The 22290-nt window shown below is 50.5% G+C and overlaps 1 protein-coding gene and 1 pseudogene across 4 annotated transcripts in view; one reads left to right on the top strand and one right to left on the bottom strand.

Moving 5' to 3' along the window:
- Positions 1 to 1706: 1706 nt before the first annotated feature.
- ARHGAP39 (Rho GTPase activating protein 39) overlaps positions 1707 to 22290 on the top strand; it is a 65630-nt gene continuing 45046 nt past the window's right edge. For all 4 annotated transcript variants that reach the window (XM_055125849.1, XM_055125848.1, XM_055125847.1 and 1 more), the window contains exon 1: positions 1707 to 1851. The gene's annotated coding sequence lies outside the window, so the exon portion shown is untranslated. The remainder of the gene's footprint in view (positions 1852 to 22290) is intronic.
- Positions 1784 to 14926, bottom strand: LOC101554611 (glyceraldehyde-3-phosphate dehydrogenase-like; annotated as a pseudogene).

The raw sequence follows: 22290 nt of genomic DNA, 5'->3' as shown, positions 1-22290 counted from the left end.
TCGGCTGCCAGGGTTCTGCTTGGGGCAGGGAAAGAAACTCAATCTGCCCCCCTCTGAGGTTCCCCAGTGAAGAAAGCCTGGCACGGGGGCAGGAGATTCTGCCTCAGCTTGAATCTTCTTTGATGAGGACCATGGGCAGGCCCTTGGAGCCCAGAGCAAGTACCCTGGCTCAGGTGGGGAAGAGGGAAATAGTTAGGGGCAGCAACTGTTCAGAGATGGGGGAGCTCTGCGACAGCTGAGATCTGGGGGAGGGAAGGGAGTATCTGAGTCGAGTTTCAGCAATTTGAGGGGCACACAAGCCTGGTGGTCTTCACATCCCCACGTGCACGCTGAAAACCTACGGACACTAGTCAAGATGACGCTGGGAAGTGACTGGCAGCTGAGAGGACTGAACAAAGCAGGGCAGACAGCCACAGGACTGGCTGATCAAGGGGAGAATCCCGGACAGAGATGGAGAGAGGAGCCACAGGGAGAGAGAAGCTGAGGAGGGAGTCAAGACTGAGGAGAGAGCCAAGGCTGAGGACAGGTCGAGGCTGAGGAGGGATCTGAAATGGAGGAGGGGGTCAAGACTGAGAAGAGTGCCGAGGCTGAGGAAGGATTCGATGCTGAGGAGGGATTGGAGACTGAGGTGTTGGGGTCTTAGCAGCCAGTTGAGACCCTGGCCAAATCCCCTGCCCTTAGAAACAGGAGCAGGCCCTCTTCAAACAGGGCCTAAGGCCCTGTGCCAGCACTCTACCCAGAAAGGCTCCCTGGTTGAGGAGATACTGAGATGAAACTTGAAAGTCACCACTTGTCTGAGCTAAGCATACCCGACCTTGAGAGGAGGGAACATAAATCATTAGTTAACATCTGTAAAGGGCCCAGCAAAATGTTTACTCCAGAGCTGATAACCAGGTGTCCATGGTGTCCACTCCTCCCTAAAAATTTGCCTTTAAATGTCAGCGTGTGAGTTCTAATAAAATGAGAGTTGCTTGACCTCCAACTCTCCCCCCTCTGCGTGGTTCTTTCTCGGTGGCGGCGGTGGGGTGGCCGCGGTGCACTGAGGGGCAGGACAGAGGCTTCTCCCCTTGCCACTCCCTCTCCTATAGGGAGTAAGTCCGGTGGCTGGGGGATCATACTCCAGTTTTCCGGGGTCTACTGGCCAGGACCCTGACACTGAGGAAGGGGGTCGAGGTTGAGGAGGGATTCGATGCTGAGCAGAGGGCTGAGGCTGAGGCTGAATTCGAGGTTAATGAGGGATCGAAGGCTGAGGAGTGGGCCAAGGCTGAGGAAGGACTCGAGGCTGAGGTGGGCGTCGAGGCTAATGACGTCTAGAGCGAGTTGAGGGCGTGGGCCCAGGAAGCCAACAAGGCCCAAGGAGGTGAAAGTCAGTGGCGTGCGGGGTAGGGGGGTCCAGGGTCGTCCCAGGACGCAGGGGGGCCCTTAGGAGATGTGGACCTCGGGAGAGGCAAGGATCGGCCTGCGTAGGCAAGCGAGGGGCTTGACACCACGACCCCGGAGACCCCAGGGAAGGCGGCCAGAGGACCAGCGTAAGGTCACTGACAAGGCATCCAGTGCGAACGCCTCCCGACAAGCCGCGCGCCTTCGGCGGAACTCCCGGCGGGCGCCGCGCCGCGCACGCGCACTGCGCAGGCGCGCCCCCTGGCGGCGAGCGCGGGCGCCGCGGGGGCGGGGCGGAGGGCGGGGGGTTGCGCTGGTGACGGGAGGACGCGGCGGCGGCGGAGGACGCGGCGGTGGCGGCGGCGGCGGCGGCGGCGGCGGCGGCGGCGGCGGCGGCAGAGCCTCAGAGCTCAGGCGCGGCGTGGGCCGGGATGAGGGGCTGTGGCGGCACGGCCCGCGCGCAGCCGGCCGGTGAGAGCGCGGGCGCAGAGGCGCGGGCGGGAAGATGGCGGAGAGCCGACGCCGCGGCCGCCGCCCGGCCTGGCTAGGCCCCCGGCCCACGCGTCGGAGCCGGCCGAGCCCGAGGGGGCGGCGGGGCGCGGCCGCGCGGGGCCGGGTGCGGTGAGGGCGGCGCGGGACCGGGTGCGGGGCGGGCGGCGCGGGCGCGGGGGTCGGGCGGTTTTGTCCGCGCTCGGGGCCGGGTGCGGCTGCGGCCTCTGCGGTGAGCCGTGTCCCGCCGCGCGCCTTTATTTTCGGACGCGTCGCGGCCGAGGCGGCGGCAGCTGCGGGAGCGCTGCAGGCGGCGCCCACCAGCAGCTGCGGCGGGCACTGCGGCGCCCCCGCCCCTCGCGCCGCCGCGGGCCGCCCGTGACCTCTGCAGACAATGCGCACGCGGGTGGGCGCCGCACACAGCAGGTGGTTCCCGTGCACAATGGGCAGGTGTGTCCCCGCCCGAGGAGGGGGACCAGGTCCGAGGCGTGGCCGGGCGCCAGGACGCGGCCCCCGCGGCGTCTGGCCGGGAGGCGGCGCGGTGCGGGAGAGGCGGCCTGGAGCCACGCTGCCGCCCGGCTTTGTACTCTTGCCTTTGCTCCTCTTCTGTAGAATGGGGACGCCTGTGATGCTGGCGGGGAAGGCCGCGCCCGCGCCGCCCCGCCCCGCCCCGCCCCGTCCCGAGTCGCTCCTCATCTTCTTTCCCTGTCCCAGAGTTGGGGGGGGGCGTGAACCTGGGCTGGCGCACGGCCCTGCCCTTTGCGCCGGCCCTGCCCTTTGCGCCGTTTCTTCACCCCGCGGTCTTTTTTTCTCTTTTTAAACACCGTCAAGTGGTCAAGTGAGGTCTCAGTTTGGAGAAGTGAGTCTATGTCAATGTGAAAGAGGAATACATTTCATGTCCTTAGATAAATTATTACGTAGAACCTTTAAACATTCTGAGGGCTGAGAGGTCTTGGGGCGGGTCATTTGCATTGCACCTGGTAGCGCGGGTTTGATCCTCAACACCATTATTCTGTCCAGGGAACCTGCCAGGAGGGATACCTGAGTGCAGAACCTGTGGTACATCTGGCACGGTTGGGTGTGGCCCCCAAACTGCAGCAACAGCAAATTTTATTTGTTTATTTATTTTGCTTTTTGGGTCACACCCAGTAATGCACAGGGGTTACTCCTGGCTCATGCACTCAGGAATTACTCCTAGTGGTGCTCATGGGACCATATGGGATGCTGGGAATCGAACCTGGGTGGGCTGCATTCAAGGCAAACACCCTACCTGCAGTGTTATTGCTCCAGCCCCTACAGCAAATTTTAGAAAGGGCCAGAAGGATAGTACATGGCCTAAGGCACTTGCCTTGTATTCAGCCAAATGGGGCACTGCATGTCCCCAAACACCACAGGGAGTAAACTCTGAGAGCACCTTGGGTGTGGCCCAACAACCCCTTCCCACCCACTGAACCCATTGTTGTGATACTTAACACTGCTATCCTAGTTTGTGTGTGTGTTTTTGGTTTTTTTTTTTCTTTTTTTGGTCACACCCAGCGATGCTCAGGGGTCACTCCTGGCTCTACACTCAGGAATTACCCCGGTCATGCTCAGGGGACCATATGGGATGCTGGGAATCGAACCCTGGTCGTACTTGGGCGTGTGCAAGGCAAACGCCCTACCCGCTGTGCTATCACTCCAGCCCCAACACTGCTATCCTAGTAGGAGAGATAAAAGTTTATCTTTAGAACAAATGATGATGAAAGGCCTTTTAGGAATAGTCTTTCATACTACAGAATATTCCCAGAAGCAGCAAAATGAGAATTTTAGTATCCTGCAAAGCCATAGGAAGATGAAAAACTTGATTTTGAATCAAGTGGGAAAATGCTCCATATTTTCCATGGAGATGTTTCATGCTGGGTCTGGCGTGTCTTTTTTTTTTTTTGCTTTTTGGGTCACACCTGGCGATACACAGAGGTTACTCCTGGCTCTGCACTCAGGAATTACTCCTGGCGATGCTCAGGGGACCATACGGGATACTAGGAATCGAACCCAGGTCAGCTGCATGCAAGGCAAACGCCCTACCCGTTGTGCTATCACTCCAGCCCCATGGGTCTGGATAACCCTCTCCTTGATGACTTGGTGACTCTGTCTAATGGTGAAGACTTCCGCTTAGATAGGGCCTTGGTATATATGGTGTTTAAGGGGAGATTTATCTTTAGAACAAATAATGATGAAATAGTTTTGGTGAGCAAAATTTAAAGTCTCTAGAGATCAAGAGAGCGTAAAATGTCCATTCTAGCCTTTTCTCGTGTGTGTGCATGCGCGTGTGCGCATTCCTGGGGCAAGCTGTCCTTGAATCATTTAATATCAGCAAATACAGTGTCTTTTAGACTTCAGCCTGGCTCTTTGGTGCTGCTGAAAAAAATATTGTATTATACATTCTCAAATTGAGATGGTTGGTTTTACTAACAGAATGCCTTTGTTGTGTCTATTTACTGACCTGTAAATTATTATCCCTCATCCCCCCTGCTCGAACAGACCCCTTACTGCTGCCGTGCTAGTGCTTCTTGGACCAACATTTTGGATTTCTTCATAAGGGGTCACACTTGGCTGTACTGGAGGACACCAAGGCCACATCTGGCAGTGCTGGGTATTGAACTCAGGTTCTACTGCTTGAGCCTGGGTCTGGAAGAAGTACTTGCATGGTTCATCTTTCCCTAGAATGTGTGTGAGCAGTAGTGCCTACTCTCTTCTTCAGCAACCTGAAATATGATAATGACTTCTTTTTATTTGATGAATCTTTTCGTGGTATGTCATGTTAAGTTGCATCCTCACTCATAAGCTTGCTATAAAACAAGTCACATTGTTTTTTTTTTTGTTTTTTGTTTTTTGTTTTCTTTTTGGGTCACACCTGGCAATGCAAAGGGTTACTCCTGGCTTTGCACTCAGGAATTACCACTGGTCATGCTCAGGGGACCATATGGGATGCTGGGATTCGAACCCGGGTCGGCCGCGTGCAAGGTAAACGCCCTACCCGCTGTGCTATCTCTCCAGCCCAAGTCACATTGGTTTTTGATGTTGCTTGTGAGTTGTGAAAAGGACTGATTAACACTATTGTGCTTGTGGATGGAGGTTTTTTTGGTTTAACAGTTGCTGTGGGCCTAAGAGATAGTACATCAGGGAAGCCCTTGCCTTACCCCAGCCTTGAAAAATGTTTCCAAGTATCATTATTAATTTGATACTTCAAGGATAGAAATGTTGAAGTGTGGTGCTGGAAACATAGTACAGCAGGTAGGGTATTTGCCTTGTATGCATCCAACCCGGGTTCAGTCCATCCTGGGTTCAATCCCTGCATCCTGTATGGTCCCTGAGCTCAAAGCCAGGAATAACCTCTGAGTCTCACTGGGTGTGGCCCAAAAACCAAAAAATAAAAATTGAAGTACGATCTATATGCAGTTATGCATATATTGTAGCATTGCAGACATGTGGAACCCTTTTCTTTCAAGGGTTTTGGGAAGGAGAAAATCCTTTGAGCCTTTCTGTGATAAATGCCAAATGATGCTTCAGGAGGGATCTGCTCCACAGCCAGTGGCAGATCCCAGCCTGTTTTAAGTGAAGTGTGCCCCCTCCCCTCCCCCGCCCTTTTGTTACTGTTACTATTGTGGTGACTGGGATCACACACCTTTTGAGCACTTACACACTTGTTCTGTTGTGACTGGGGTCACACAACATCTGTTTGGGTACTTACATACTTGGCTTTTTTATGACTGGAGTCACGCACACCTGTTTGGGTGCTTACACACTTGGTTCTTCTGTGGTGACTGGGGTCATACGCACTTGGTTGGGTGCTTCCACACTTAGCTGTTTCTAGGGATTCTGCACTTCAATCGGGCATTTGGGTGAAGTGCTTGTTGAGGATTGCACATTTGGTTACAATGTATGTGCACACCTTGTTTTGGTGCCTGTTGTGCTGGAAATCACATTTGTGTTGTGGGATGGTGCTAGGGCCCCACCTCACAGCTCTATACCTGCAAGGTAAACACTCTCCTATCTTAGACCCACGAGCCCTGTAAACTTTATGGGGACACAGCCACATGTGTCATCTTTATGCTGCCTGCAGCAACTTTGGCAGAGCGAATTAGGTCCATTTGCAGAACACTTTTATGTTGGAATGCTCAGAGGGAAGAGGAGTGTGACGATTGTTAGGTGGTTTCTGGAAGGCTGGTCTTCACATTAATGGGAGGGGAGGTTTGTGGGGTAGCAGACAGTGTTCTAGGTTTGGGGGCAAAGGAAGGAGGGGGGCTGTGTGTGGTTTGAAGTTTTGCAGATAGTGTTAGGAATAAGGAAATAGGGAGATGAACATGGTGATCTTTGTATTCAGATCTGAGGGATTTTAGTATCTGGCTAATTGGAAGATCCCTCAGGTCTCTGAGCAGGACAAGTTTAGGAGCTTGCAGCTGGCAGGGTTATGTCAGTAACCTGACAAATAATCTGGTCGGAGAAGATTGGAGAAGGAAGATGCTTTCTGAATTAGGAATTGGAATTTGAATGATATTTTTTTTGCTCTTGAGCCACACCCAATAGTGCTTATTCTTGGCTCTGGGCTCAGGGATCACTTCTGGTGGGCTGAGGGACTGGCTGTATGTGTAGCTGGGGATTGAACCCATGTCTGCAGAGTGCCAGGCAAGCACCCTTCCCGCTGTACTGTATCTCTGACCGCTTTGACAACTTGGGAAAGTTGTGATCACATCACCCCCATGTTTCCTTGCCCCTTGGCAGCAGAAACTTATTTCTTGTTCACATTCCCTGCCTGTGGTTCTTTTCTGAGTCTTGAATTCAGGGCCACTGTTTGGGACTGCTATTCTCACATCAAGAGAGTTGCGGGAGTCCATGTCTTTCCACCTTCCCTTTTGAACTTGGGACTCTGGAACCATGACGCAAGCCTCCAGGAGGTAGAGAGAGCTGCTTTGGCCCTTTGATAGGGAAGGGTTGAATCGGTAATTGAGGACAGCACATTGTGCTTCACACACTGCGACCCAGCTATTCTCCCTCCTCTCCCCCACTCCTCAGTCAGGCCACTGGAGTCAGCTTCTATCTTCATTCTTTTTCTCTGCTGGTTTTAGCTTTTTGATACTCTGGAATGACCATTATTAGCTTGGTTCAGATCCTGCTAACTGTCTCCGAATTCATCCTCCCTGGATCTTCAGGTTCTCTGGCCAAGCAGGGAAGACCTATCTTGTCCCTTTTGTGTCAGCACTGCCCTGACTGTCTGGAGACTTTGTTTTGTTTTCAGTCACATCCATTCTCAGGTCTTACTCCAGGCTCTGTGCTTAATGTTCTGAGGGAACCATGTATAGTTCTGGAAATCGTATCCAAGTTGGCTGCTTGCAATACAAGCACCTTACCTGCTGTATGATCTCTCTGGACCTTAGAGACTTTTTTTTTTTTTTTTTTTAGTAAAGCAAGATCTTTTTTGTTTGTTTTGTTTGGGGGTCACACCTGGTGGTGCTCAGGGCTTACTTCTGATCTGTGCTCAGGGACCACTCCCAGAGGGGCTCAGGGATCATATAGGGTGCCAGGGACCAAACCCAAGTCGGCTGCATGCAAGGCAAGCAGGCTACCTGCTGGACTACCTCCAGCCCCAGAGCAAGATATTTTTATTGAAACTTATTTAGATGTCAGGGGAGAGAAAGGAAGTAATAGTTCAAGGGCTTCAAGAGTGAGCCAGTAGACACATGTTCTTAGTGCATTGAGATGAGTAAAGATGGGTAGATTTGAGTGGGGTCATCCCGAAAAGTTTGGGCACACTTTTTTTAAAAAAATTTTTATTGAATCACCATGTGGAAAGTTACAAAGTTCTCAGGGTTATGTCTCAGTTATACAATATTCAAACACCCATCAATTCACCAGTGCCCATGGATTCCACCACCAGAAACCCCAGTATACCCCCCTCCCCTGCCCCCCATCCCCAACTGTATAACTGATGAATTTCACTTCATTTTCTCTTTACCTTCATTACGTTCCATATTTCAACACAAAACTCACTATTGTTGTTGGAGTTTCTCCCCCAAGAAAGACAGCCCTACTACCAAGGAAGCATTTGATAATTAGTTTTCCATTAAAAGGTTGTATGTTTTCAGATTTTAGAAAAGGTCATGCAGCCGCATTAGCGGCCACGCGGTTCGGAGTTGTCCCAGTCCCGCGTCCCGGAGCCATGTTAGTTGCTGCTCAGTGTCGCCAGGGCTCCATCTGGAGATGGTGTGCTGGCTGTACCTCCTCCGTCTGGATCCCCGGTGTTGGTGGCCCCGTCTCGGGTCCAGAGCATTCTCCGACCGCATTGCTCACCAGAAGGCCCGACTTCTCTGTTGAATGTGGCAAGATGGCGCCGAGGGTGGGTCGAGGGTGTGGCTTCCGGCAGCTGGGGCCACCTGTAGGCTGGGCTGGCGCCACCCCACTCCAGTGGGCACACTCTTTGCCTCTTGTTAATGGCTTCCAATTCCCATACCCTGTCATCTTTTGCTTTTCTGAATATAAACTCACTTACTCTAATAGATCTAATAGGCAGTTGAAGACCTCCGGAACCCAGCCACAACCATGCTCAAGGCCATTCTCCACACAGACGAGCCTCACACATGAAGGAACTGGCAGAGGAACCCAAGTGTGTGGGGCCTGGGGCCGAGATCTCCAAGGCTGCTCAGCCCGGGACTGGGCCTCTTAGGCGCAGAAACTGCCCCTGGCCGTGTAATCCCATCAACGCCCAACATACAGAGACTATAAAACTAAGTTCCTGGAAGAGAGCGATGCAGAATCTCTTGCCCCCGCACCTGGCTGTCTTCACCAGGGCCCCTTGGAGGGGGGCGGGTTGAGTTTCCCTCCCTGCCCCAAGCAGAGCCCTGGCAGTTGAAGACCTCATGGAACAAGTTCGGATGAGCCTCACGGATGAAGGAACCAGCAGTGGAACCCAGGTGTGCAGGACCGGGGCTGAGATCTCCAAGCCTGCTTGGACTGGGCCTCCTCCACCCAGATCCCCCATTTTCCAGTAGCTAGACAGTCACACCCACCCACAAACTGGCCCAGCACATCCCCCGTGGCATATTCATTTAGGTTTTGCCTGGCAGGTAGTTTCATTTTCTTTTGGTCTGAAGAAATTTCTTTAGTATCCTGCTGTTGGCCTCTTAGCAACTACATCTCACTTTTTTGGGGGGAAAATAAGTCTTTTCACTAATAAAAATTATTTTTGTTTTTTTTGGGCCACACCCGGTGGTCCTGGCACTGCAATCAGGAATTATTCCTGGTGGTGCTTGGGAGACCATATGGGATTTCGGGATCCAACCCAGGTTGGCTGCATGCAAGGCAAATGCCCTAATCATGGTACTATCACTCCAGTCCCTTTTTTTGGGGGGGAGGGGGTCACACCCGGCAATACACAAGGGTTACTCCTGGCTTTGCTCTCAAGAATTACAGGAATTACTCCTAGCAGTGCTCAGGGGACCATATGGGATGCTGGGATTCGAACCTGAGTTGGCTGCATGCAAGGCAAACGCCCTACCTCCTGTGCTGTCACTCCAGCCCATCCAGTCCCTTCATTTTTTAATTAAAAATTTCTCTGTTGATTTTACTGGTGGGTGGGAGGCAATAGGGGTGAGGAGGGGATTGGTAGAGGGAAGTGGACACTGCTGTAGGGAGTGAAATGTTTTATGCCTGGAACCCAATGATGAATAACTTTGTAATTTCAGAATATCTAAGTGTTTCACAGCTGTACTGTCTCTCTAGCCCCTATTTTAAAACATGGGCTGAAGAGATTGTACAGTGGATATGCCATTTGCCTACCTAGTTCTATCCCTGACATCCCATACAATCTCAAGTACCGCCAGAAGTGATTTCTGAGTGCAGAGCCAGGAGTAATCCCTGAGCATTGCCAAGTGTAGCCGTCCCCTCACATCCCCCCAAAAGAATATTTTAGATAGGTTTAGATTTCTAGGTCAAGTTTTTTTGTTTGTTTGCTTTTTGCTTTTGGAGTCACACCTAGCCATGCTCGGGGATTATTCCTGGCTCTGCACTCAGGAATTATTCCTGGCAGGGCTCAGAGGACCATATGGGATGCTGGGGATTGAACCTGGGCTGGCTGCGTGCAAGGCAAACATCCTACCCACTGTACTATCACTCAGGCGCCTAGGTCAAGATTTTTGATTTGGATATCTTGTTATTTTCTAATATTTGGTGGGAGGGGGGCACACCAGACAATGCTCAGGGATTATTCCTGGCTGGTCCCGGGACTATATGTGGTGCTGAGGGGTTGAATAGGGTCAGCTGCATTCAAAGCAAGCATATTAACCCCTGCATTTTCTTTAAAGCCCCTATTTTTAGTGTTTTGAGGGTGGTAGGGGGAGGGTATAGTGTACTTTGTTGATGGTAGAGGACTGGATAGGGCTCCCTTAGCTCCTCCCTTCCTCAGGTGGTCTGAGAGGGAATCTGTTGAAGTCAGGAGCCTGAGTCTGTGGCAAGATGTTGCCAGGAGAGCTGCCTTGCAAGCCTCAATGTATCTCTTGTTATGTCCATACAAAAATAACTAATATTAAGATGTTAATGAGTATTTGGAATAAGGAGAGGAAAAAAAACCCTTAAGAGATATCTTGCCTACTGGCAGTCAGGAAGGACTTTGGAATGCCCCTAGGTTGTGTTCCCTTTGAACCTGACAGCCCTCAGGAAGGGCCTTCTTTTTTTTTTTTTTATAATTTATTGATTTTTTAATTAGTGAGTCACAGTGAGGGTACAGTTACAGATTCACACATTTACGTGCTTGTTTTACCCTCATGCAATGTTCGAGAGCCCATCCCTCCACCAGTGTCCATTCTCCACCACTTATGAACCCAGTATCCCTCCCACCCTCTATATCATCCCCCCCACCCCACTCTGCTCTGTGGCAGAGCATTCCAGTTTTTTCTGTCTCTCTCCTTTTGGGTGTCGTCATTTGCAATAGGGGTATTGAGTGGCCATCATGTACAGTTTCTAGTCTGCTTTCAGCGTGCATCTCCCTCCCCGCTCGGCATTTCCAATCACATTTTACTTAGTGTTCCCTTCTCTATCTGGGATGACTTTCCCCCAGCGTGTGAGGCTAGCTTCCAAGCCATGGAGACAACCGCCTGGTATTATAAACTACTATTTTGGGTATTAGTCTCCTACTCTGCCTTTTTTTTTTTTTTTTCTTTTTGGGTCACACCTGGCAATGCACAGGGGTTACTCCTGGCTCTGCACTCAGGAATTACCCCTGGCGTGCTCAGGGAACCATATGGGATGCTGGGATTCGAACCCAGGTCAGCCGCGTGCAAGGCAAATGCCCTACCCGCTGTGCTATCTCTCCAGCCCCTACTCTGCCATTTTATATTCCACAGATGAGTGCAATCTTTCTATGTCTGTCCCTCTCTTTCTGTCTCATTTCACTTAGCATGATATTTTCCATGTTGATCCACTTATGTGCAAAGTTCATGACTTCACTTTTTCTAACAGCTGCATAGAATTCCATTGTATAGATGTACCAAAGTTTCTTTAACCAGTCATCTGTTCTTGGGCACTCGGGTTTTTTCCAGATTCTGGCTATTGTAAACAGTGCCGCCATGAACATATAAATGCAGATGTCATTTCGACTGTACTTTTTTGCCTCGCCAGGATATATTCCCAGAAGTGGTATTGCTGGATCAAATGGAAGCTCAGTTTCTAATTTTTTGAGAAGTGTCCATATTGTTTTCCAAAGGGGCTGGACCAGTGGGCATTCCCACCAGCACCGTAGAAGGGTCCCTTTCTCTCCACATCCTCTCCAACAGCGGTTGCTTTTGTTCTTTTGGATGTGTGCCATTCTCTGTGGTGTGAGGTGGTATCTCATTTTGATCTGCATCTCCCTGATGATTAGTGATGCAGAGCATTTTTTCATGTAGCTTTTAGCCATTTGTATCTCTTTCTTGGAAAAGTTTCTGTTCATTTCTTTGGCCCATTTTCTGATGGGGTTGGATGTTTTCTTCTTGTAGAGTTCAACTAGTGCTTTGTATACCCTTGATATCAATCCTTTATCGGATGGGTATTGGGTGAATATCCTTTCCCACTCTGTAGATTGCCTTTGTATTCTGGTCCCTATGTCTTTTGCGGTGCAGAAACTTCTTAGTTTAATGTAGTCCCATTTGTTTATCTCTGTTTTCACTTGATTGCTTAGTTCCATGTCATCTTTTTTTTTTTTCTTTTTGGGTCACACCCAGCGATGCTCAGGGGTTACTCCTGGCTTTGCACTCAGGAATTACTCCTGGCGGTGCTTGGGGAACCATATGGGATGCCGGGGATCGAACCCGGGTCGGCCGCATGCAAGGCAAACGCCCTACCCGCTGTGCTATCACTCCGGCCCCCGTTCCATGTCATCTTTGAAGATACCTTTATCTTCAATATCATGGAGGGTTTTGCCGACCTTGTCTTTGATGTACCTTATGGACTGTGTGGTCTGATGTTGAGGTCTTTAATCCATTTTGATCTGATTTTAGTGCATGGTGTCAAGTCGAGATCTAAGCCCATTCTTTTGCATGTGGTTTTCCAGTTATGCCAGCACCATTTGTTGAAGAGGCTTTTCTTACTCCACTTTTCTTGCCCCCTTATCAAAGATTAGATGATCATACTTTTGTGGTTGTGTGTTGGGGTATTCCACTCTGTTCCATTGGTCTGTGGCTCTGCCTTTGTTCCAGTACCATGCTGTTTTAATTGTTACCGCTTTGTAGTAAAGTTTAAGGTTGGGGAGGGTGATGCCTCCCATCATCTTTTCCCCCCAGAATTGTTTTAGCTATCCGTGGGCGTTTATTGTTCCATATGAATTTCAAGATTGCTTGATCCATTTCTTTGAAAAATGTCATGGGTATCCTTATAGGGATCGCGTTGAATCTGTATAATGCTTTGGGGAATATTGCCATTTTGACAGTGTTGATTCTCCCTATCCATGAGCAGGGGATATGTTTCCATTTCCTCATGTCCTCTTTTATTTCATGGAGTAGCGTTTTATAGTTTTCTTTGTAGAGGTCCTTTACTTCCTTGGTTAAGCTGATTCCGAGGTATTTGATTTTCTGGGGCACGATTGTGAACGGGATTGCTTTTTTCATGTCCCTTTCCTCTGTCTCATTGTTTGCGTATAGGAAGGCCATGGTTTTTTGGGTATTGATTTTGTAGCCTGCGACCTTACTGTACAGGTCAATTGTTTCTAAGAGTTTCTTAGTAGAGCTTTTAGGCTTCTCTAGATATAGTATCATATCATCTGCAAATAGTGAGAGTTTGATTTCTTACTTTCCTATCCGAATGCCCTTAATATCTTTTTCTTGCCTAATGGCTATTGCTAGTACTTCCAGTACTATATTGAAGAGAAGTGGTGAGAGTGGGCATCCTTGTCTTGTCCCCGATCTAGAGGAAAGGCCAGGAAGAGCCTTCTTATGTTGATTTTGCTACCTGGCAGTGTGTAACCTAGGGGCAAGGGCCAGAGAGGAAAAGAGGGAGGAGAGAGATGAGGGGGCTGCAGTAGATCCAGAGAGAGGACGGAGCTGGGAGTGTGGGAGATGAGAAAGATGGAAGATTGAATAAACGGTAACTAATCAGCAACCAGCTTGGTCCTCGTTCTTCCTTTGCCTGTCCTTGGCCAACGGCCGTCCCGATCCAGCCCATACACGGTTCCAGAGCACCGAATGCGGGCGGTGAGACAGAGCTGCCTGGAGAGCCCACAAGTGCACACGCCCCTCGGAGTGCATAGTTTTTTACAGTAGGTGAGTGGGGACTGGACTCCCCAGCAGTAGAGAGCCTCTTACTTCCTCTTCATGCTCACACAGGAGCTGGTGGTTCCCAAATTTGGAGGCTCTGGAGACCCTTAGGTCCATGATCCTGCCGACCCTGTTGTAACCAGTCTCATTGTTGTATCAAGAAATGAATTTGAGGGGCTGGAATGATAGCATAGCGGGTAGGGCGTTTGCCTTGCATGCGGCCGACCCAGGTTCAAATCCCAGCATCCCATATGGTCCCCTGAGCACCGCCAGGAGTGGTTCCTGAGTGCAGAGCCAGGAATAACCCCTGTGCATCGCCAGGTGTGACCCAAAAACCAAAAAAAAAAAAGAAATGAATTTGATGAAGGTCTTGGAGGGCAGCGCCAGCCTGGCATTGAAGGAAGAATAGGGGTTACTGCTAAAGTCACAGGAGACACCCTGGTCCTCAGTGTAGCCCAGGTTGCCCGTGAGGGGCCCTGTGAGGCAAAGGTTACCTCCTTCTCAGTATCTTATATGGCACCTTTGTCCAGGCATCAGTCCAGGTCTATCAGAGGTGTTGGAGGTGGAGACATGGAAAGCCATGCCGGTCAGCTTCCATTCAGCTCCAGGATGGCCTTGCCCACAGCCTTGACAATGCCAGTGGCAGCATGTTCTGGGTCATCCACGGTCTTCTGGGTAGCATTGATGGTATGGACTGGAGTCATGAAACCCTCCTTGAGGTCAGGGTTGTCATAGATGACCTTGGTCAAGGGAGCCAGGCAGTTGGTGTAGGAAGCATTGCTGACATTCTGGAGGCAACTATATTTCTCATGGCTCAGTCCATCACAAGCATCAGGGGCATCGGCAGAGGGGCAGAGATGGTGACCTTTTTTGGCACTACCCTTCAGGTGAGCCTCAGCCTTCTCCAAGGTACTGATGATGCCAGTGGATTTCATGACATATTCTGTACCAGTGTTACCCATTTGATGTTGGCAATGATGTTTGAGTGATGATCTCGCTCCTGGAAGATAGATGCAGGCTTTCTGCTGATGGCAAGCTTTCCATTCGTGGCCTTAACTGTGCCATTGAATTTGTGGGGAGAATCATACTGGAATGTTAGACCATGTAGTTGAGGTCAATGAAGGTGTTATTGATGGCCACAGTTTGCTAGAATTAAAGGCAACCCTGGTGTCCAGGTACCCAGTATGGCCAAATCCATTCATTCTGACCTTCACCACCTGTCTCAGAGATGTGGCTGGTGCTACACTAGAAGAGTCAGCTTTTATGGAATGGAGAGGAGCAGAGATTCTGCTTTTAGTGTTTTAAAGATATCTTTTGTGGTATCTGGCTTCTGTTGAGAGGTTTCTGGAACTCTGATTAATTTTGTTTGTTTGTTGTTTGGGCCACAGCTGGATCAGGACTTACTCCTGGCTCTGCACCCAAGGATCACTTCTAGCAGACTAGGGAAGCCACATAGAGTGCCAGGGATTGAACCCAGGTCGGCTGCATGCAGGGCAAGTGCCCTACTCACTGTACTGCCATTCTGGCCCCTGATTTTTTTTTTCTTTTACTGGTTTTGATAATGATCCTCGATACGTTTTTTTACTTTCATATTTTCTTAGTTTCTTGCATCTCTAGTTTTCCTCCAATCTGGGGTGTTTTGTTCATTATCTTTCCATTGTTTTTACTCTGTCTTTCTGGGAGGTTCCCTATGAGGTATTGGCTGGTGGTTGCACTGCATGCTGGATGGCTGGGTCGCTCAGGTCCCAGTGCAGGTGGCACCTCAGCCCAGTGTCTTCATGCCCTTGCTGCTGTTTCTGGCTTCTGCAGCTGGAGCACAAGGCCAGGCCCTTGTTCAGGCCCTTATTCAGACTCTGCTGAATACCAGCAAGTTCTACCGATTCCTGTGCTCATTTCCTGCAGGGAACTGTTCCTACAGTGGAGGTGGGGATGTGGTGGTATAAGCATGTGTTCTGATCTCTGACAACTGACACTGGGTGTTCCATGGTGGGGCTTTACATGCAAGTGGGCTTTGGGGTGCCTGCCCCTTCTGCGTGACTCAGTGACTTTTCACTGCTCTCTGTGATGTGGTGTGGAACTTGCTATTGGTGATTTCTGTGATTCCCTAGTTATATTCTTGTCCGTCAGTATTTTCAGTTCTAGCTGCATATGAAAATCATCAGGAGACCGCCTAAAATATACTGGGCCTGCCCCCGGCTACTTTTGCAGACAGTGTTTTGAAGTTCCCAAGTGATTTTAAATGTGCAATCTGGATTGAGAATGGATCTTTGTTCATTTTCTGCATTTGTTTTAATCCTCATTTCCATTCGAGCCTGCCCCTCCTTGGAATCTCTTATTGCGGAGTGAAACATGCTCTACTTTGTAGTATCAGAACACTTTTTCAGCAGTCCATGAATTCACAGGGTCTTATGTTACCTCTTCTTTGCTTAGCCCTGTTTTCCTCTGGGTTCTTCTTGTTCTGAAGAACTTCACTTGTTTTCACAAGCGAGGGTTCATGGTACAGGAACTTGATACAGCTTAGACCGACCTTTCATGGTCAGTGATTGTTCTCATTTCTTCTGCGGTTAACAAACCACCCCATGACTTAGGGACCTAAAACGGTCTCATGTTATCCTTTCTCACGGTTTCTGTGGCTGGAAGTCCAGGAGCAACTCAGCTTGGGTCTCAGGGAACTGCAGACAGACTGCCAAGGTGGTCAGGTGAGATCACCTGGGCTGCCCCCCCCTGAGCTGGCAGCTCCCAAAGGGGTCGGAGTGACTCTGTAGTAGTAAGAACTGGTGCTTAGGTCTGTGCTGTGCTGCCCTCCCATCTTCCGTGGTGGTGGTTGTTGTGGATTTGGAGCCACACCATGGGTGCTCAGAGCTTACTCCTATCAGCTCAGGAATCACTCCTGTGAGTGCTTGGGAGACCCTTTGCAGTATTGGGGATCTATCCGGGGTTGACCATGTGCCAGACAAATGCCTTTTTCCCTGGACCTTCTTTTGTCTTTTCTCTTGGGTAGCTTTTATGACATGTGGTCCTTGGGGGCAGTGAGTCTTGTGGCTTTCACTTCCTCTACCTGTGCACTTGTGCTCTTACTCTGGAAAATTGTTGACGGGCTCTTTTCCAGCACATCTTTCGTGCATTCCCCTGGATGAGTGGTGCCTGAGTTTATCTCTGTCTTCCCTCACCAAATATGCAGCAGATGCTACTTTACCGTTTGTGCTTGCTTATAAGAAGGAGCTGGAGTCTGTGCTTAGTTGAGCATCTGCAGGCACTGAGAACAGTACACTAGGTCCAGAGAGATGGTGAGCCAGAGACAAGGGTGGAAGGGAGGGCAGGAGGTCTTGGTGTGGTGTGCTGCTGCCTGCAGCATGGTGCTGACCGGTTCCTTCCTCCCTCCCCCGCCCCCCCCAGACATGATTCACACTTTTTTGTTTTCTTTTTTTGTTTTTTGGGTCACACCCAGCGATGCTCAGGGGTCACTCCTGGCTCTGCACTCAGGAATTACCCCTGGCCGTGCTCAGGGGACCATATGGGATGCTGGGAATCGAACCCGGGTCGGCCGCGTGCAAGGCAAACGCCTTACCCACTGTGCTATCACTCCAGCCCCCCTTTTGTTGTTTTCTGACTGGGACAGTGGTGGGGGTCCGAGCTGCTGCGGGTAAGCTCTGCTCCTGGGGCCTGAATCTACCATGCTCCCTTTGAGTCTCATTGGTCAGGGGTCCCAGATGGCCACCTGGAAGAGGCTCCGAGGGCACCTGTCCAGAACCTGGGTGAGGCATGTACTGACCAACAGACCTTTAGGGGCAGGTGGTGGCTAGAGGTATGTGAATTTCGGTTTGGGCCCTGGAGTGCAGGTCCTGGCAAAGAGATGGGCACACTGTCCTTCCATTCTGAAACAAGTGAGTGTGAAGCTGTGGGGGTTGTGCTGGGCGCAGCTGGCCCCCTCAGTGCCCAAGGAGAGGAGCCACTTCAGTGAAATGTATTTAGCACACCACAGAATCCTCCAGTTTTAAGAAGTTCCAGTAAAGTTTTCAGCATATGTAGCATCCCCACTGTCCAATTTTAGAGCAGCCCCCAGGTTCTGCTGCTGCTCCCCAAGCCCATGTTCATGCAGGCGGGCAAACACCCTGTTCTGTCTCCGTGAGCTGGCTCACTCAGTAGCCACCCTTCCTCCTGATGCTCCTCTCACTGCCATGCCCGTGTTTGGTCTGCTCCTTTGTTGCTGGCTCTGCAGGCCAGAGCTGCTGAGAATTCTCAGCATGGACTCCCCCTTTCCATTTCTTGGGTAGAATTCAGGGAGGAATTGCTGGGCTGGGTAGTAAATTTTGTTTCTAAGCTTTTGAGAAACTGCCAGATTGTTTTCTCAAGGACTTGCCTTTTTGACATTCCCAGTAGTGTGAGATTTGCTTTCCCACATCGTCACAGCTCCTGTCACTGTCTTTGTTTATTTGGCGGGTACTCAGGTCCACACCTGCCAATGCTCAGAGATCACTTCTGGCAGTGCTCAAGGACATGTGTGGAGCCAGGGATTGAACCTGGGTTGTGACAGAAGCAGCTGTATGCAAGACAGTGCCTCATCCCTGTACTCTTGCTCTGGCTCTGTCCATGTCTCATTGTCCCCATCCCAGTAGGTATGAGGTACTGCCTCGTGGCTTTGACTTGCGCTTCCCTGGTGATGACCAGGGCCAATCACCTTCTCATATTTTTGAGCTGTTCAGATGACTTCTTTCCAGTTTATTTTTCCCTTCTGCCATCCTCTGCTTCATTGTTGATGTTGTGATGACAGGGATTTAGGCATGCCTAGCTGTGGTGCCCACAGACTTTTTAGCCATGCTTCCACCAGGATCAGACTCCTGGCCTCGATACTCACCGAAGTTTCTCCTCCGTTACCAGCAGCACTTGTACTTGTCTCTCCAGAGCTCACACTCTTGATGAAGTGCATGAGGCTGTAGTCCTGGTGCTGGGCAGGACCCGCTGAGGTGCACACACACTCTTGGCTTTCAGTCTGAGGTTCACTGGGGATCACACTCTGTGATGGTGCTTTACACAGACTCTTGCCATGCAGCCAGAAATCGCCAAGGAAGCCGCTGCATTGGATTTGGGGGCCCTCTGAGCTAAATCAGGGATCCCCAAATATCTTCTTAAATAACTGTGTGGGTAGTTTGCACTCTGAAAGAAAAACACAGGGGTCTCACCTAGCAATGCTTGGGATCCCAGGGACCTTCCTGGCACACCTCAGTTCTGCAGGAATGGCATGACCTTGCAGTGGTGCCGAGAGGCCACCTGCTCTGTACCCTGTGGTGGTAGGGATTGTGTGCAGGGTCTGGCACATGGTCAGCCCATGCCTTACCACTTAGTATCTCCCCCCACTCCTTTTTCTTTTAAACCAAATTGTTTTTCTTGTTACTGAGATTTTAATGTGTGGTAAACATAAATCTGTGGTTGGATATATGATTTATAGATCCTCTTATTGCCTGTGACTTGCCTTTTCACATTGGTGTTTTATGGTTGTTTTGGACTGCACTTGGTGATACCCAGGCTTCACCTGGCTTGGTGCTTGGGGCTCTTGATGGTGAGGGGTGAGCCTGTGGCAGCCGCAGGCAGAATACATGCTCAGTCCATGTACCATCCTCCTCCTCCTCCTCACTTTTTGGGTGTGGGGGTGGGGCGGGGGTTTGACCACATTAGTGCTCAGGGTTTACTCTTGGTTCTGTACTCAGAGGTCTCTCCTGGCAGGGTTAGGGGAACCATCTGAGGTTCCAGGATTGAACCCTAGTCAGGCATGTGCAAGGCTAGCTTCCAACCCACTGTCCTCTGTTTCTGGCCACATGAGTGGCATCTTTTGAGTATATTTTTGCATTTTGGCCAAGCTTACTTTGCTAACTTTTCCTTTGGTCACTTGTGCTTTGTACATCACATCTCAGAGATCTCAGCCCTTTGGTGCTGCTAATATACCTGTGGCTTAGAGGTTGAGGGCCTGGCAGAGAGGTAGGGGCAGCTTAGGCCAGGGTTATGATGGCATGAAGGGAGGACTGGGCAAGTGGGCAGACAGTGTGGGGGTGAGGGTGGGGTGTGGGGAGGGCATCATCTTGGGCCTGAGTCACTGGTGGAGGGAAGGAGCTGGCGGAACACAAGGCATGCCGGAGAACAGGAAGTGCTTTGGAGAAGGGGAATGTCCCAGTCATCATCATGTTGCTTCTAGGACAGATGCTTCCAGTCTGCCCCCACAGGGGGCGTTCCGCAGCCTGGCATTCCTGTGGGCGGGTTTGCAGGAGCCTGTGCTGAGAGACTGCCATGTGATGTGGAGACTTACAGGATATGGGTTTTGGTTTTCATCCCTCCAGTTCACAGCTCCTTCTGCCTTGGGAATGTCCAAAATGATGAGAGCAGTGGGAGATTGCTGGGAACTGAGATGGGCTGGGGTTGAGCCCAGTGGCCTCCTTGAAAAGCTGCAGAGAGGGCTGCAGCGATAGCACAGCGGGTAAGGCGTTTGCCTTGCACGTGGCCAACCCGGGTTCAAATCCCAGCATCCTATATGGTCCCCTGAGCACCGCCAAGGGTAATTCCTGAGAGCAGAGCCAGGAGTGACCCCTGTGCATCGCCGGGTGTGACCCAAAAAGCAAAACAAATAAAATAAAATAAAAATAAATTTCTTAAAAAAAGAAAAGCTGCAGAGAGCTTGTGCCCTAGGGACCAGGGCATCCAAGTGCCGGCAGAGCAGCACACCTGGGTTCCAGAGGAACCTTCTCAAGCCACCAGGCTGCCCAGTCAGACCCTTTGGCATCTTTTGTCATTATCAGTGATTTGACTTGCTAGGTTTTCTGTGTTCTGAGAATGAGGAATATAGGCGGGCCTGAGAGGCTGTTCTGAGGGAATGAGCACTATTTCTCCTACAGAGGCAGATCTGTGGGACACCAGGATGTGCCCACAGGGACCCAGAGGCTTCCCTGGAAGCGTGACAGTACACACTAATGTACAATGCCAGGGGCATTGGTAGCAGCCACTTCCTGTGGCAAGTGGGACCATCCTGGTACCACTGCATCTGAAGTGAGTGGCAAAGCTGGGGGGACCAAGTAAAGCACTAGCCTTCTTCCTCTGGGCACTCCTGGGACCCCACAGACCTCTGTTGGACAGGAGTATTGTTCCTCCATTCATTCCTTAACAGACTTTCTCCAGACAGGCCGTGTCCAGTGGAAGGGGAAGGTGTGGAGGCATGGTATTGCTGGCAGGTGGAATGTGTGCTTGGCAGAGTCTCAGTAAGCACCTGGGTGTGTCCTGCTCAAACATGGGTTCTGCATGAGGGCCAGCCTGTCCTGCCAGCCACCCTGCAGCTGGCCTGGAACCTCTCGGGTGCCACTTCCTAGGCCTCCTTTGGAGAGCTGGTGCACAGAGAAAGCTGGCTTCTGAGCTAAAACGAACCACCTGTTTACGAACCATCATTTACGTTGAAATGATGCCTACTTTAAGATTCAGCAGCCAAAGTCCCCTGTTTGTGAGCACGAGCAAGGCCTTGAGTACGCTTCCTGGTGCTCCACATATGATCCTACAGCCCTGCTGTGTGGGACGCCCAGCACCATCACACTCAGGTATGTATGGGCACCACACGTAAAAGATGTGGGAGCACCAAGGTTAGGCGTGCCCCCTGAAGCAGGCACAAATGTGAGAACCAAAAACTTCAGGCAGGCCCATCCTCTAAATCAAGCATGCACCCGTGAGCATTTGTGCAAGCATGCCCATCTCACAGCAGCCGACAGCAAAGGCAAGGAAGGTGGAGGGGAAGGGGAAGTGATGTAGAATCCACTTTCAGGAAGTTTGTGCTTAGTAAGATGACTATGAAGATGACCGAGGTAGAAGCAGACAGGGATGTGTGAGAGGGGAGAACAGGCGTGCTCAGAGGTCTGTGAAAGCAAAATACCTGCCTCACAGCCTTTCCGGAAAGCCCTGCTGAATTTTTAATAGCACTTTCTGGGATGTTTATCAGCTGGGATGTAGATTTATCAGGAAAACACTGTTCTTTCCTGCAACACTCTATGCTTTTTATGGTTGTTGCTAAATCTGTATTCAAATATTTATTTGTAAGTTTGTCAGGAAAAGTACCTCCTTTCAATTGCCTGTGTGGGATTTTGAGTCCTAGACCAAAACAGCCCATCCAGCTTGTCTAAACTGTGTTTGCAAATCCTTGGTGTCGAAAGATTTAGACAAGCAGTCAGCGAAATCTTTTTTAAAAGATATGAACGTATTTTGAAGTAAACAAAAGTAGTGAGCTTATTACCAACAGATGTTCATTAAAAATTCTTCTAGAGGGGCCTGAGTGATAATACAACAGGTAGGGCGTTTGCCTTGCACGTGGCCGACCTGGGTTCGATCTCCGGCATCCCATATGGTCCCCCAAGCACCACCAGGAGTAATTCCTGAGTGCAGAGCCAGGAGTAACCCCTGAGCATTACTGGGTGTTACACACACACACACACACACACACACACACACACACACACAAATGCTTCTAGAGCGGGAGTGGTAGTACAATGGGGAATACGCTCATCTTGCACACAGCCAAGCCAGGTTCTGTCCCAGGCATCCCATATAGTCCCCTGTGACCTCCAGGAATGATTCCTGAGTGCAGAGCTAGGAGTAAGCCCTGAGCATCACTAGATGTGGCCCAACAACAAACAAAAAGATG

This window comes from Sorex araneus, chromosome 2 (genome assembly GCF_027595985.1).
Source record: "Sorex araneus isolate mSorAra2 chromosome 2, mSorAra2.pri, whole genome shotgun sequence".
NCBI lineage: Eukaryota > Metazoa > Chordata > Mammalia > Eulipotyphla > Soricidae > Sorex > Sorex araneus.
This window is presented reverse-complemented; position numbering and strand designations above follow the sequence as displayed.